This window comes from Phaethon aethereus (genome assembly GCF_964289735.1).
Source record: "Phaethon aethereus genome assembly, chromosome: 1".
Classification (NCBI taxonomy): domain Eukaryota; kingdom Metazoa; phylum Chordata; class Aves; order Phaethontiformes; family Phaethontidae; genus Phaethon; species Phaethon aethereus.
This window is the reverse complement of record NC_138575.1, coordinates 154,070,630-154,084,442: the sequence shown is the minus strand read 5'-3', so window position 1 is coordinate 154,084,442 and position 13,813 is coordinate 154,070,630. Positions and strand designations below refer to the sequence as shown.

The 13,813-nt window shown below is 41.5% G+C and overlaps 1 protein-coding gene across 2 annotated transcripts in view; it reads left to right on the top strand.

Annotated features, from left to right (window-relative positions):
* MCF2L (MCF.2 cell line derived transforming sequence like) overlaps window positions 1–13,813 on the top strand; it is a gene marked incomplete at both ends in the record, with an annotated part of 158,256 nt that overhangs the window by 37,070 nt on the left and 107,373 nt on the right. The gene's annotated exons all lie outside the window — the stretch shown is intronic.

Sequence of the window (13,813 nt, the reverse complement as noted above, 5' to 3'; positions counted from 1 at the left end):
CTAATATTCTTGTGACTGCAAATATAATGTGTATTTTATTTCTAGATGCCATACTCAGAATTATGTAAGCCTGTGAAAAAGATTATCTTTTCTTTTACTGCAAATATAGTTTAAAGTATGTCTGAATAACCAAATTATTATCTAAAACTTTTCTTTCTTTCATTTCTAAAAACAGGTTAGAGGTATTAGACTTTGCTGGAAAAGTAAATAAATCAAGATTCTTTCTGAAGGCATAATAAGTTATGGAAGGAACCTGATTTTCTGTTTTATAAAACTGTGTCATGGAATGCATGACTGAAAAGCAAAATATAACATAGTTGAGGAAGTAATGGAGCTGCTTGCATGATGAAACAATTGCCCAACACTGTCCAATTCAAAAGTCATTCACTTGGGAAGATTATCCTGTGTGAAGAATCAGCCCCATTTTGTAGTTAGAGACCATATATTCTTTTCAGCCTGTTGTCGTGTAATTTGCACTTTCTTTATCTGGCTATCAATTGTCCTGGCAAGAATGATTAATCACTTAAATTCAACTTTATACTGCCTTAAAAAAGAATGTCAGAGCTCGATATGCTTTTTCATGACTGCAAGTGTAGTATCACACTGTACTTTATTATGAATATTGGAAAATTGGAAAATGACAGCCTCATTTGGCTTTATGCAGATGAAGTTTGCTCTTTTGGAAGTCTTGGCCTTACAACCTCTTTGCATTTATTGTGAAATACCTTCCCAGCCTACCTCTAGATAACACGACAGAGTTGTGGAAGGAGCTCTGTGCCAAAGCGCTAGTAAATATTCTGACGGGTTGCAATGTAGAGAAAAGATGCTTCCGTAAGGACATTGTTTCTCATAGCCCTGCTTCCATTTAATTGAGGAATTCAGATACCTAGATAGAGAAAATAATTTCGTATGGCATTTTACTACAGGCAGGTATTTGCACAAGCCAATTTTAGTTTAGTAAGGACGAGCTGAGCCACCTTCTACTGTAAGTGGAGAGGGACGGTGTCCCCTGAACACCCAGCAGTGCAGAAGCCAACTCCTCTGAGCTGCATCTTGAAGGAGCTGCTCTCTCTCTGTCCTGGGAGCCATCTGTGGATATTAATCACCTTTGGCTAAAGTTAAAATGCATTTTTAAACCACATCCCATCTGGTGAAACTAAGTTGTTGAAGAAAGAGTTGGCCCTCCTTTTTTTTCTCTCCCTTGCCTTTGTCTTCCCATGGTTTCTCTTGCATCAGGCAAGAGATGGGTACCTCACAATTGTCTGAACCATTGAACTAGTTCAGTTTGTTGACTCAACAGAAAACTGCTTTTTTTTTTGTGGAGAGGAGAGAGGAAGTGTGCTTAGTGTCAAATCTGTAGGCTTCCCTGCCTGACCCTGTGGTCATTTGAGCTGGTACCAGGGCAGCAGTGGGAACACATGGCTGTGGTGCTGGAGGTAGGACTGTCCCTTCACTGGTGCTCTGCAGTTAATCCAGAGGAGAAATGGTGAAACTCCTGGTCTTTGTGACCGTCTCCCATAATCTGTGTTTCCTGGGTTACTGAGTCAAGTACAGTCATGTCTTTAGAAGTTTACTTGTCTTGATTAACCTCAAATCTGAAACGGGTATTTTGTGGTAGAACATTATGGCTGTTGGTTCATTGGCTGGCAAAGCAGAAAGATGCTTCTTGATCTGTTTGTTACAGTACTGTGGGTACTTAATTTGTGCAGAGATCTACATGGATCCGCTGCCCGTGAAACCCAGTTTCTGGACTAAGACTTTTGACTCCTTGAATGCATGCCTCTGTCAGGGTTCAAGTTAATTAATTTTGAGCTCTCTGATTATCTTAGGGTTCATTTCAGTGGATGTAGTATTAGGCTGTTAGTTTTTCACATTGCATGAATTAGAAACATACGACATTTCTGCTCATCCTCTCCTCTGCCTGTAACTGAAGACTGCTGTACTTTAAGATGGGATGTCTGTACGTGGTTTGTTTTTACAAAAAATATAATTTCACTGCTGTAAAAGGTAGCAATAGTGACATTTTATATGGCACCACTTATCCAAACTGTTTTGCAAAATTCTTCACGCCTCTTAAATACGTGATGCTTCAAGCAATATTTTTCAGCAGGCTTTGAAGATGAAAATGATGTAGTTAGAGATTACAGAAAAATTCAAATTTCTAGTATGTATAAACCAATACTGGAGTTTCTTCAAGTACCATATTTTTAACTGACAGGGTGAGTTAATAGGACACAGGTGCAACCAGCAATTGATGTAGACTCTGTTTCCCTTTGCATCTCGACCGTGCAATATGTCTGAAGAAATAAACCTGCGGTAGGATGCTGATCTGGGAAGGCACAAGGCTGAAAGCTGAATGTACAGATTGTGTCTAAAAGTGTTACTTTTAGTTTGACATTTTATTGTTACTTTAGCGAGCCAGTAAGTTACTCTTCCTTTCTGGGTCAGTGAACGTTATCAATTGCAATTTACAGTTTTGCCAGAGTGAATCCAAAACTAAATGGGAGAAAATAACCTGAAAAGCATTATTGCTTAAACTAAAGTAGAGACAAAGCGTACATTATATTAGTAACAACTTTTAAGTATCTATAAGTGGTCAACTGCAATGATAAGAAGAACTGGAAGTAATTTAATTGTTTTTGCTGAGTCATCTTTTTAGAGTTTTTTCCAAGTCATTTGTTGAGAGCTACAAATATTGTTAAGGTTTGCCATTTATCCTGTTCCAACCAAGAAAAGCCCAATTGTGTGGCAGCTCTGTGCTGTTTTGCTAGCCTTGATATGAAACATACTTGTTAGATGTTTTTCCATTTAGAAGTCTATACTCATAAGAGACGTATCTTGCAGCGCTAAATTATTTATTGTAAATGTTATCTGAGAACATTTTGATCATTTACTGGTTATTAGCTTTTATTATTTATTTATAATACTTGCAAAGTTAATGTGAGAAATACATATTTTTATACTTCCTACTTTGCGTATGCTATCAGTTCTTATTGTGTTGCAGTTTGATGAGAATATATTCAAGCTCTCAAGTTTCTTCTTTCAGTTGGAAAAGTGCCTTAAATCATGGATTTGAGGCATAAGATACAGTCTGAGAAGCAAACAAGGTAAATCTAGGTTTGTCCGACTGCCAATTTTTTGCTCCTCCGGGGCCTTGCATTTTTTGCTCTGTAGGCTACTAACCATTGTCTATAAGATCGTGTAAGAGCAGATAACTCACCCAGGTGTCGTGTTTTACCACACTTGATTAAAATTTGTGCCCCTAAACAGTTAATACTTGTAATGTCAAAATAACCCATAATTACGTTGTTTCTTATCATGATGTCTTGCTTGCACATGTGCACTGCTCTCTCTCCCCCTTTATCTCCTCTTCCCTGCGTGCATGGTAGGGAGCATTTCTTCGTTGACACAATGACATCCGTGAACAGGATGATGCCAAGTCTTACTTATCTACTTTCTTTAATAGACTACAGTAAAACAACTACTCCAAGTGAAGTATCAAATCAGCCATGCACCGAAGAGCGAGTGCACGGGAATTCAGGCAAAGCCAGAAGCAGTTTCCCTTGCATGGTAGAGCTTCTCTCCTGTCTCCGCATACGAGTCCTGCAAAGTTAACTCCCATCTTGGCCTTTGTTTCCCCATTACTGCTGTCTTAAGCAGGTCCCTCGCCTGGTCTCCTGCCTGAGGTCCATCTGCTGCACCCTACTACACTACACCTGCTCTCCCAGTGCCTGTATCTCCTCTGCCCTCGCTCTCCTTCCGTCCCTGCTCCCCAGCCTCCCCTGTACCAAGTCCCTTCCCTTCCACAGGCCTCCTTTAGTGTCTCTTCTCACTAAAAGATGACTCTTTTTGCCTAACATATTCCGTTACTCAAGCCCAGCCTCCTTTCCCCTCATGCTGCAGTCTCACTGACCGGCCTTCCCCGCGCCGACAGGCTCGCCTCCACCTCGCACCAGCAGCCGCGTTTATTCTGCTGGGGATCCTTCTGCCTCCTGCGCAGGGCGGTCTCTTGCCAGTGAGAGGAGGCAGGGGCTTGCATCAGGGGAAAGAGCAAGCTCCCGGCCAAACTGGGTGTTTCTGGGGAGCCGTGGCAAGCCCCGAGGCTGGAGATGCTTTGACCCTTTCCTCTTGCTGTCGTTACACCAGAGGTTATGGGTTTAACACGTTAACAGATAGATAACTACCTTCTGGGTATGGTGGAGCTTGTATTAGGTGCTCAGACGTTGCTGAACTTAAAATCAGTGACAAGGCATAACAGTTTGTCAAAACGAGAGGGTGGAAGGATGCTGATAGTGTGGATAAGAGATGTGACTATTTGTCAGGACATAGAGGAAGTGGATCCTAAATCTTCACTGCCGTGAAAGATTGCATCACCCAGTGCCTAACAATACAGACTACTTGCCGAGGTCCTTTGTTAGAGGGGCCCCCTTCAGAAAAGAAAGGAGATCTTGTTCAGCCAATCCTTTAATGACTATGTCTGTCTGTGTGCATTTGGGGGAAGCAGGGGTCAGATAGCCAGATGAATTTTAACAGAAGGTCTTTGTGTAAAATATATGGACATTAAGAAGTAAATATCTTTTAAATCAGTTTTCAAGAAAAATGTGAAGTTACAGGGCAAAAAAAAAGAGTCTAGCGGTATTTTGTTTTGTATCAAGGTTACTTTGCAGTAGATACTCAGGGGATGATACTTCAAACCTATTTCCATTTTTCAGACCTATTTCTGGTTAAATTTTATTTGAAAGAGATTGTTCAGCTGCATGTGTAAGAGAGCAAATACATTTAGAAAGGCTGAATTACGAGGAGTTCTGTTTGGTGTACTTTTTTTCATCATGTGTAGAGGTTATTTGGAGTTGTAAGGTATAAAAATTCAGAAGTTTAATATTATTTCTTAGTTCTTTATTTCTCAAGCACCAAAGTATGAAAACATAATCCTATATTTAAGGAAACTGAATAGAGTTGGGTAGTTGGGAGACTTGAGGATTTAGGATCTGTTCATTGTTTTATAGCACTGTCCACCCATTACAAATGAATTTATAATTTATGCTCCTAGTCTGTGATAGCCTAATCAGCTGCCAGCACTTGAAAGTTCTGCTGCACACTTGAGATTTATTCAATTCCATCCTGCTAAAACACAGAGCAGGCCTTTAATTGCCTTCCGTGAAGAATTCTGCCAGTAGGGCAATGAAGCCTCATTCCTTCATGTGCAGCCAGAAACTGCTTACTCTGGTATCTCTGAAGTTTGTACAGACATTAGATATACATTAAATACATTTGCTTTAGCTCTTTTTAATGTCTAAAAAAATTAACGCATACTTGAAGACTGCTTTTCTCTCCTTTGACAAAGGAGTTTGGCTATCATGCTTAAAGTTTCTGTACTTTCGAACAATTGTTAAATATATAATGCCTAAATGTCTAAAAAAATTAACGCATACTTGAAGACTGCTTTTCTCTCCTTTGACAAAGGAGTTTGGCTATCATGCTTAAAGTTTCTGTACTTTCGAACAATTGTTAAATATATAATGCTACACCATTTATCTGCCTGCATGTGTATAGAACTTCTAAATAATTTAATGGTTTACTTTACCACTTGGCCTCTTCACATAACTCTAAAATGAGGAAGATACAATTCTGCTAAATTATTAACTCACTGGGAAATTGAAACAACTGATATAAATTAAGCACCAAAAATTGTTCCCTTTTTCTCCATGGGAATCAAAGCAGTGAACACAGCTGGATACCAGCAATGGAGCTAAATGGGCAAGATGATTATAGAATAATTTAGATTGGCAAGGACTTCTTTGGGGTCATATAGTCCAACCACCTGCTCAAAGTCAATCTACTTACTATGGACATGCTCAGTTGAGTTCCGGGATGAAGATGTTCCAGGAGTCTCCTGTGTCCTCAGATATGTGGGCAAGGCACATGGGACATGTTGCCGGCTGGCTGGTAGAATTTGTTGGTAACCTGCAGTGTTAAAAATTTTCTCACTGCTTAAAATCTTTCCAGCAAAGCACACAAGCACTTCAGTGCTGTTGTGGCAGAGCTTATTTCTTGAGCAAAAAGTTTCCTGCTCACTCTAAATGGAACTTTAATATATCAAAACACAGTGACTTTATGAAGGCTTCTAGGTCTTATTACTTAAAATAATCTGGTTTTGTTAATTTTTATAGTATACAGTTGTTTCTTTTAGTTATTTGCTGGTTTTTGTTTTGTTTTGCCATGTCCATATACTATACATTGTAGTAGTTTTCCCAGATTGGTTTTAAATGTTAGAAGGTAATTAAGTGGTTGTATATAGGGAAATGTGATAAGTTATTTTAAGTGTCCAGGACAGCAGTGAAATCCAGGCATGTAGCTGCAAAGCAGAGTGCTCTACCACTAAAGTTTGATGCAGAAGGGCTTACAGGGTATAATTCATGGTTTAATAAGGAGCTATATAAACTAAAGCTAAGCCTGTATTCTGCAAAGTGTTTGCACTCAGTAACAACCTTTTCCCTGATATAACTTTGGTTTTATTTGAGTTTATTTAGATTCGGGAGTTCTAAAATGTTTGCTTATTGTGTATCTTTAACATGAACTGCAGGATCTGTACCTTTCCTGTTTCATTCTCCTACCTGCTTCTGACTCCAAGGATATATCTGGAAATCCCATGTGTTGATCTAATGGGAAAGGTCAAGATAGATGCATGATGCTTTCCAGATGCGCTGCCTATATTTAAGGGTACAAAATAAAAAATACCCCATGCAGACCTGTGCATTACTAATAGAGGCACCTGGTGATGTTGGCCTCTACACATCACAAAACTGAGCAAAGATTGCTCCTGTGACCAAGTCTCCGATTTATGTTTGATTGCAAAACAAAAGGACCGCTTCCCAAGACAAGCCTGTGCTTGGGTTTGGCGTTCCACGGCTGATTGATGAACACCCTGCTCTGCTAACTGTTGTCAGTCACACCAGTGAAACACCAGAGGTTGTTTGGAGGGCAAAGAAGTTTTTCTGTGGGGAGGGTGGGATGTGTGCAGGGACCAAAACACACACAGTTTGAATGGTCGGGGACAGTATATATGGCATGGCAGATGGAGTGGTGAGAGCAGGGTCAGAATTGTCACCTGGAAGAGATACCAGCTTTCTGGAGCAGGTCACCCTCCTGAAAGATCCCAGCTGCTTCATCCCTGAGATCAAGTCTCCAGTATCATCTCTTAGTGTGAGCGTTCTTGCTGCCTCTTTCTGAATAATTGCACTTTCAGTGTCATCATCGTCTTCTTCAGACAAACCAGGATTGATCAAGTCAGTTAAGGATAAAGACTGAAGCAATGGGGTAGTGATATTGTGTCATACTTTCCAGAAACACCAAGAATCCATCCTTGATGGATGGCAGAGCCTGCCTGCCAATATTTGTCCCCATACATTTCTTCTGTATGGGGACAAATAAAAACTGCTGGCACAGCGCTATCTTTAACTGACAAGCGAGAAACGTCATTTAGATTTTCTTTGAATCCAAATGTAACAAATGAGACCAAAATCTGAGAGGGAGGAAAGGGTCTGCAATTGACCTTTGGTTGTACAGCTCTACAGCTGTGGGGATCTACATTTGGTACCCACTGTAGGCTCTGTTCACATGAGAAAATATGCAGGAAAATATTTTTGCTTAGGTATAATTTTTTATGTAATGTTTTGGCTTTTTCTTCCTCAGTAGCTCCCATACTAACAATGTTACTTGCTTCACTGTTTTCATGCAGTGAAACTATGTCAAGGGGAGCCATGATTTCACCACTGCCTATTTCTACTTCGTACATTTAATTCACAAAATTTTCAGTATCTTTCAACATGTTTTGACTTAATAATTCATTTGAAGACTGTAACTCCAGTGATGCATTTGCCCATTGTGCCTTTTTTGGAGCTGTAAGTGTATAGCCAGAAATAGTAATCAGTAGTACTATTTTATTAAATCATGTGAAGATCTCTACTGAAGAATCCAAAAGAGACAGGCACAGCTTGCAGTACTCATTTTAGGAAATAATTGTTAACCCATATGCCCAACCTGGAAATCAATAGGTATTTGTAATATCAGTAGCTTACTGCATACGCAATTTTGTGCCAGGGTTATTGACTTTAACCAGGAGCCACATCATGTGTCCCCATCCTGCTTGTCCTACCTGGAACATACCTGAGTATAATTCATCATGCAGCTGCACAAATGCAAATGCCCACACCAGGGAAGCAAGAGGGAGAGGTTACTGGGAGTGGGGATCCTCTCTTGGACAGCAGTACGGGGTCGGGTTGAACAGAGTGCCTGTGTGATTGCGACTGTATTCAGTGTTGGTGCTTGCTGATAAGACGCTATAGATGGAAAGAGTTTCCCAGTCTTTTTAAGACTTTCTAAGTCTTTTTAAGTAATTGCGTATCTTACAGCATTTGTTTTACATTTTCAGAAGGAAATTGTCTGTTGATTCTTAGTGGTCAAGGAGCTTTTCATTTTTAAACTTAAACGCGGACTCGTCCTAGGCCTTTGCAGTTCCAGATGGCGTAAAAACTCTTGGTCTCTCTCTCGCTGGGTGTTTAGATCTATTTGTTTGAATGTCTGTAATTATGAGTGTGTAATTAAAATATGGCTATTAGAACTGACTAGCTGATAAGCAGAATGAGGCAAACTAACTCCGAACAGACTAAAACTTTTGACTGCCTAGAAAACTGGCAAATGTCCCACCAGTAACAGCCCTCACCCCAGTTCAGCTAAAGGTGTTGTATCTGTACACAGGGTAAATCCCATTTTGCTGGAGGCCTACATGAGCGATCATTGAAGTGAGCGGTTCATGAATTCTTCATGAAAATCTAATTCTTTCTCCAAACACTTATATGATTTTCACTCTTGCACACCTGTGGCCATTTCAGAAAGTTGCCATAGAAAACCTACTGTTCTGTATCCTAACAGTGGCCTGAGAAAATTTGTATAAGGTTCTTAAAGCCTAGGGATTTTTATAACATTTCTAAAAGGTCTCTAAAAGGTATTATAGGTGCATACCAGCTTGGTGAAGTATTAATAGCACTGTACACTGTTTCTTTTGTGCTGAGTGGAATACTGCCATATAAATTTGTAATAGGTGTGTAACAGTGCATGCAATAGAATTTCAAAGCAACTGAAAACTCTTTTGCTTTATTAATACCCCATTCATGGAGAGACTAAAGAGGGAGGATTGTGAAATGTGGAAAAGAATTAAAAAGTCTGACAGGGAAGAGGTGAGAGCTGAGCACAGGATCCCTTGGGTCCAAAGCGCATGGCAACAGAGAACATTTTTCAGAGGAAGGAAATTGCGGTAGCAGAGACCGAAGGCTCAAAGGGTGCTTCTGGCCTGCGGTAGCAAGGCAAGACAATGTCATCTATTTATGTAGGTGCACAGCAGTCATTTCTCACTGTACACATTAGAGTATTGAGAACACCATAAGCTATAGCCAGGGCCACCCCTGCTGGGAGCTGTGTAGATGCATAGATCCAGCAGCGGTCTATACCATATTCCACACTTTGCAATTGTCAAAGGTGTCATCTTCAGGAGAAGACCTGCTGAAAATCACCCATCTAATCATAGATTTTGCAATGTCCTGAACCTCAGCAAAATCAGCCTTCTGGACAATTGAGAAACATGTTCCTAAGCAGTGCAAGAGGTTGCTCCGTCTCCTGTAGAGAAATGAAAGAAGCGCAGGTTTCATTAGTGAGTGAACTGATCACTAATCTCAGATGTGGCAGACCCAGCTGGGGAAAGCAGCAGTATCTGGCCAGAATATAAATGCATAAAACCCCCTTTTCCCTCTCTAGTTGCTTCTGCCAGAAATCAACCTAACAGGGAAGTACTGTGTACCTGCCCTAGTTGTTAAAAGGTACAACACTTGAACTAGAACTCTCTTTTGAGCATAATTAAAGTATTTCTAAATACCAGCAAAAGTTTTTGCACCATAAAATTTTGGCTTTCTCTTCCGCAGCTGATTCTGCACAGAGATGTTTGCTGGAAGGCCAATCAGTGTTGTTGACTGCATGTATTATTCATTTTTATAAGTTCATATTTGTTTATAGAGATATATACACACACATATATATACACACATATTAGATGCAGATGATTTTTGAACAGAGCTTCCACTAGCATAACTTAATGTATAAAGGCAACTACTTACCCTTAGCCCCTTAGTTTGATAATTATTGATTATAGATATAGCTGGCATGTGATGGGCATGACCGTGGTTTTCCGGGGTGTATGGGCTGGGAATGGCCAATATGCCTGAAACTCTTTACAGGACGTTGTCAATAAAGCTATATTTGATAAACCATTTTAAGCCACTTCTTTTCTCTGCCATTGTTTTATCTGGTTTACGTCAGCAGCTTCCCCTTGCCGTGACTCTGTGATGTGCAGGCACAGCTGTGCAGCGACATCAAAGGCCTCCCAACACTTTTTTTCCCACCTTCTTTTGCCACAAAAATCCCTTCTCTGAGGGCCCACTGCCTGCTGTGGTCATCTCCCTCCCTTGCGTTGTTCTCACAGCAGCAGCAGTTGGGTGCCCAACACAGAGCGGAGCTGGAGTGGCTGGATGAAAGCGTGGGCCTGTATCAAGCATAGGACCGAAATAATTCCCAGGAGCTTCCTAATATTAACAGTATTTCTGTTCTTCACATGCCTTCACTTCTAACCAGAAAGATGGGCCTCATACCTCTAACAAATCTGCTCGATCCCAACCTGTAATTGTCATTAGCCAGGTCATTTTATCTAGTAGAATTTAAGTAAATGGGTGAACTCATGGTGGCAGTTGCTTAATTAGCTCCAATATCACCGTAGTCTTCAGCTTTGGATGGGCATCAGGTGCTAATCAGGTCTTTCCCATGTTCTCCTGGTCTTCACCAGTGTAAGTGCAGTTTCCATGCTCTTTCCCAGAACATCTCTGAAGTTTTGAAATTGAAATCCAGGTATCCACAGGATATTCAGCCCCCTGAGCTGGAAGACGGGGATGGAGAGCACAATGTACTCCTCATAATCCAGGAGGAAGCAGTCAAGGACATGCTAAGCCACCTGGACATCCACAAGTCTATGGGGCCTGATGGGATCCACCCGAGAGTACTGAGAGAGCTGGCGGAGGAGCTTGCCAAGCCACTCTCCATCGTTTATCAGCAGTCCTGGTTAACAGGGGAGGTCCCAGAAGACTGGAGGCTTGCCAATGTGACGCCCGTCTACAAGAAAGGCCGGAAGGAGGATCCTGGGAACTACAGGCCTGTCAGCCTGACCTCTGTTCCAGGGAAGATTATGGAGCGGTTGGTTTTGAGAGTGCTCACAGGGCATCTGCAGAACAGCCAAAGGATCAGGCCCAGCCAGCATGGGTTCATGAAAGGCAGGTCCTGCTTGACCAACCTGATCTCCTTCTATGACCAGGTGACCCGCCTAGTGGATGAGGGAAAGGCTGTGGACGTTGTCTACCTGGACTTTAGTAAAGCCTTTGACAGCGTCTCCCACAGCATTCTCCTGGAGAAACTGGCGGCTCGAGGCTTAGACGGGTTTACTCTTCGCTGGGTGAGGAACTGGCTGGATGGCCGAGGCCAGAGAGTTGTGGTGAATGGCGTTAAATCCGGCTGGCGGCCGGTCACGAGTGGTGTTCCCCAGGGCTCGGTTCTGGGACCAGTCTTGTTCAATATCTTTATAGATGATCTGGATGAGGGAATCGAGTGCTCCCTCAGTAAGTTTGCAGATGACACCAAGCTGAGTGGGAGTGTTGATCTGCTGGAGGGTAGGAGGGCTCTGCAGAGGGATCTGGACAGGCTGGATCGATGGGCAGAGGCCAACTGTATGAGGTTTAATAAGGCCAAGTGCAGGGTCCTGCACTTTGGCCACAACAACCCCATGCAATGCTACAGGCTTGGGGAGGAGTGGCTGGAGAGCAGCCCGGCGGAAAGGGACCTGGGGGTGCTGGTTGACAGCCGGCTGAATATGAGCCGGCAGTGTGCCCAGGTGGCCAAGAAGGCCAACAGCGTCCTGGCCTGTATCAGGAATAGTGTGGCCAGCAGGAGCAGGGAAGTGATTGTGCCCCTGTACTCGGCACTGGTGAGGCCGCACCTTGAATACTGTGTTCAGTTTTGGGCCCCTCACTACAAGAAGGATGTTGAGGTGCTGGAGCGTGTCCAGAGAAGGGCAACGAAGCTGGTGAGGGGTCTGGAGCACATGTCATATGAGGAGCGGCTGAGGGAACTGGGGTTGTTTAGTCTGGAGAAGAGGAGGCTGAGGGGAGACCTTATCGCTCTCTACAACTACCTGAAAGGGGGTTGTGGCGATGAGGGTGTTGGTCTCTTCTCCCAAGTAACTAGTGATAGGACAAGAGGAAATGGCCTCAAGTTGCGCCAGGGGAGGTTTAGATTGGATATTAGGAAAAATTTCTTCACTGAGAGGGTGGTCAGGCATTGGAACAGGCTGCCCAGGGAGGTGGTGGAGTCGCCATCCCTGGAAGTGTTCAAAAAACGTGTGGATGTGGCGCTTCAGGACATGGTTTAGGGGACATGGTGGTTCTGGATTAATGGTTGGACTTGATGATCTTAAAGGTCCTTTCCAACCTAGTGATTCTGTGATTCTGTGATTCTGTGAAATAGCTGCCTTCAAAAGTTGAAGGACTTACTTTAAAGGACAAAATGGAAGTGCTGTCTTGTTAGATGTTAAACTGCACTTTGCTTGGCTGCTCATTAAAGACCTGTTCTCTTCTAGTTACTTGACTGATGCACTGTGATTTTCTGAGCATTTTCTATTCCTAATGGTGTTCTTTTGGGTATGGGTCAACTTTATTCCTAACCCTCAGGAAATTCAGACATGCAATATAAGATGTTAGGCTTTAAAAGCTTTTTGTTATCTTGACAATTAAATGTTAACACTTCAAGAATATTGAAACCCTAATTTTTTAACTTGTAGATTTTTTTGTTGTTGTTTCTTATTCTACATTTAAATTAGGAAACGCTCTGTATGGATTTTAGGATTTATTTTAGTTTAATTTTTTTTGAGAGATTGCTTTAAGGAAAGACTGGCAGCTGTGGTTCAGCAGGATAATGTGCAAGTATAAATAGAATGCAAGCTGTCCATTTATCTCAGTCCTGATCTACTTACATTCATCTGGTGCTTGTTACAATCATGGTTTGTCTCTGAGCAGATACATCCAGTTAGGATTAAGCTTGGACAACTAACCTAATTCACTCTTGTAACTTAATTCAGGGTTTCTGTGTAGATTTCTCGTGAAACCTAATCATTTTTTGAACTCCTAACCTTTAATAAATTAATATAAAAATATTGAGAATGTTCATCACTGTCTATGTTTTTGGGAGATACTGAGTTTGTTTGTAATAGCTTTTAGGTTAGCCAGGATATATATCCATTCATATCTCTTTCTGAGATTTACCCCTGCTCCAGCTTCTCATACGTCATGGTATTTTTATTAAATGTAAGTTCAGTTCAGAGATTCACTATGGGAGTCCTTTCTAAACTTCTTTTTAGAGAGAATGTTCTGATAGAGTACCCTGAAAGTGAAATATAAGCACACCTATCCAATTCTAACAAGCATAAGAACAATATATTCAAAAGATGTACTTAAACTTTATATTTGTCTCATCCACATTGAAAAAGGAAGATTCATTCTTTTCTTATATTTCAAGAATACTAGCATATTCATGGAATAATGATTTATTTATAGGGTTTTCAGACAGGTTTTCTTGCAGTATTTTCCCTCTACAAGAGCCCCGTGGAATTTGTGGATGTAAAAATGTCAAGCTCTTTGTCTTTAATGTCTCAGCTATCCTTTCTTTT